The following is a 3,193-nucleotide window of genomic DNA, read 5'->3' as shown; positions in this document are numbered from 1 at the left end:
AGACTGCACGAAAGACATAATATGTAAATTGAGTTTTGAAAAATGAAGTGGGTTTCCCAGGTGCCCCATAGGGGGAAAGGAATTCTTGGAGGAGGGAAAATCATAATTGAAGACAGTGAATTGTTCATATAATCAAGAAGTGAAGTAGGCAATGGCAGGAGAAATGATTGGACACAGGCGTCCTGAATACTTGTATGTCTGCATTTTAGCAAGTCCATTCTAATGGAAACTTGGAGGATCAACTTGGGGGTGGGGGGCCGTGGGGGGACAGAACTAGTCATTCCTGCAAGAAACACTGGAACCAGTTTCTACCAACCCACCAAAAAAACGACTTCAAAGGCAACGTGGTATCACAGGAAGGGCTTGTTTTATTGTTTGTTTGTTTTTGGTTCATTAGGCCTCGCTTAAAATTCTGATTCCACAGTGCACTTGCTTTGGGATCCTGAACAACACTCATAACCTCTGCAAGTTCGAGTATAGTAAGTTTATGTGATTACCTTCATCTGTAATATCCCTGCGTTGCAATCTTAATGGAAACTCAAGTTCAGGTCAAAGACTAGTTTCTCTGTGACTTCTCCTCTGAATTGATTCAAAAGCCATCTCTCCCGTCCTCATTTGGCTTCTCTTATGGAATCTCATAAGAACTTCTATGACCTCTTTGGTTTTTTGTTGTTGTTGTTGTTGTCTGTTTGTTTTTTAATTGAAGTAGTTGATTTAAAATGTCGTGTTACTTTCAGGTGTACAGCACAGTGATTCCTTTTTCACATTCTTTTCCCTTATAAGTTATTACAAAATACTGAGTATAGTTCCCTGTGCCATAGAGGAGATCCTTGTTGTATCTATTCTATGCCTTCTTTGAATGACCGTAGCACTTGTTGTCTGTATCATTTTTATGTCTGTTGTGGCTTTGTGCCTGAAAGTGAAAATTTTCTATTTGTTCAAAAAAAACCAAAAAACAGCAGCCACCGTTTATCGTCTTTCATGACTCTGCAGATTGACTAGGCACAAGTGGATAATTCTGTCCTGCAGTGTGTTGTCTGGAGCTGTGGTCATCTGGAGGCTTGAGTGGACTAGAGCCTCTACTATGGCTCATTCACAGGGCTGGTGCGTGGTGTTGGCACTTGGCTGGGAGCATGAGTCCTTCTCCTCATGGCACCTCCATATGTGGGGTTCCCACAGCGCAAACGCTGGGTTTTTAGGGGGAGTGTTTCAAGCCTGTGAAAGTAGAAGCTGCCCAGTCTCAGAAGTTAAAAATCTCACTTCTGCCACATTTTATTGGTCAATGCAAACACAATTCAGTACAGAGTCAAGGGGAGGGAAATAGATTTCTCCTCTTGTGGGAGGAATAGGAAAGAATTTGCAGCCAACTTTAATATACAACTGTTATTAATGGTCTTCCTTATTGCTAATTACAGTGAAAATAATATGGTTTTTATTTTATGTGGCATCTCAATTATTGCAATATTTCGTTCTTTCAACTTCCATGACAGCACACTCTCCTGGTTTTCTTGGTACCTCTGGAGCCACTCTCACCTTCTTGTAAAGAATCCTCTTCTTTTCCTCACAATCAAAATATTATTCCTTAGGATTCCATCCTTGGTCCTCTTCTGTTATCACTTTATATTTTTCTATTTATCTTATTGGACATTCTAATAAACTCTCAAGACTTCCATTACTATATACATATTAATTATTCTCGAGTCTTTACTCATAGCCCCTGCTGCTCACTTAAGTTCCAACCTAGATATCCCATCTTCACTGAACATTTCCTATTTCCATTTAAGTATCTTATAATAATCACAAATTCAAAATGTCCAAAATTGAGCTCATCATATTTTCTCCCAAAGCTTCAGTTTCAGTGTAATCTCTCTCTGTGAATAGCACCATAATTCCCTCAGTTACATAATGCAGAGAATTAATCATTTTTGACTCCTTTCTTTTGCTCAACCCTATATCGAGTCACGAAAGGTAGTTAATATTATCTCTTTAATATCTTTCAAATTCGTTAAGTTGCCTGCATCTCTTCTCCAGTACTGTAGTATTGAACTCTAGTTCAGACCACTATCATCTTTTACCTGATATATTTCAGCATCTTTTATCTAGCCTTCTCACGTCAGATTGGCCTCCTCTTTAATTCATTTTCTACACTGAAGCCAGAGTAGTTTTTAATGGCAATATTCCATCGTGTTGTGCTCAATTTGACAGCATATATACTGAAATTGGAACAATACAGAGAAGACTAGCATGGCCCCTGTGCAAGAATGACAGATTTCTAAAGCATTCTTTATTTTTTTCTTTGTTGTTGGACACACAATCTATAAAGGTGTAATTTGCATGACAATAACAGCACAAATGAAGGGAGAGAGAAGATAAAGCCATGTAAGAGCAAAGTTTTTGTATACAATTGTAATTAAATTGGTATTAATCTGAACTAGATTCTTATAAATTATTGTAATCCTTATAGCAACTTCTAAGGAAATAACTCAAAAAATATAGTAAGAGAATCAATAAGGGGAATAAAATAGAAAATATCCTTTTAACACAAAAGTAGTCAGCAATAGAGGATGGAAGCCCCCCAAAACACATAAGGCATATAGAAAACAAGTAGAAAATAGCAAATATAGACATGACTTTATCAGTAATTTCATTAAATGAGAAGGGATTGAATTGAAATGCAGAGATTAGCAGAATGGATTAAAAATACAAAATCCAACTATATGCTGCCTATAAGAGGCACACTTTAGATTCAGAGACACAAAGAAGTTGAAGTACGGGAAATGACATACTAGGTGAACAATAACTGAAAGACCTAGAACGGCTATACTAATATCAGACAAAGTAGACTTTAGGACAGAAATTATTACTACAGACTAAAAAGAACATTTGATGATAACAGAGTTAATCCATCAAGAAGATAAAACAATTATAAACATATTTACACCTCACAACCCCAAACTCAGGAATCAAAAACTAACAGAATTGAAGGGGAAAATGGGCAATTCAGTAATAACAGCTGGAGATTCCTACATCTCACTTTCAATAATGGGTAGAATACCTAGACAGAAAATCATCAAGCAGATAGAAGACTTGAACAACATTATAATTCTGTTAACAGAGACCTATAGAACACTCCATTCAACAACTACAGAATACACATTCTTCTCAAGTACACACGTGGAACATTTACCAGGAT

The 3,193-nt window shown here is 36.9% G+C and overlaps 1 non-coding gene across 1 annotated transcript; it reads left to right on the top strand.

Annotated features, from left to right (window-relative positions):
• The first annotated feature begins 2,189 nt into the window (after window positions 1-2,189).
• On the top strand, window positions 2,190-2,292 carry LOC133079029 (U6 spliceosomal RNA). The gene has a single exon (XR_009698012.1). It is a non-coding gene; the product is annotated as a U6 spliceosomal RNA (small nuclear RNA).
• The last annotated feature ends 901 nt before the right edge of the window (window positions 2,293-3,193 follow it).

The sequence above is a fragment of the Eubalaena glacialis genome, chromosome 1 (genome assembly GCF_028564815.1).
Source record: "Eubalaena glacialis isolate mEubGla1 chromosome 1, mEubGla1.1.hap2.+ XY, whole genome shotgun sequence".
NCBI lineage: Eukaryota > Metazoa > Chordata > Mammalia > Artiodactyla > Balaenidae > Eubalaena > Eubalaena glacialis.
Note: the sequence above shows the minus strand (reverse complement) of the source record. Positions and strands in the feature narration are given on the sequence as shown.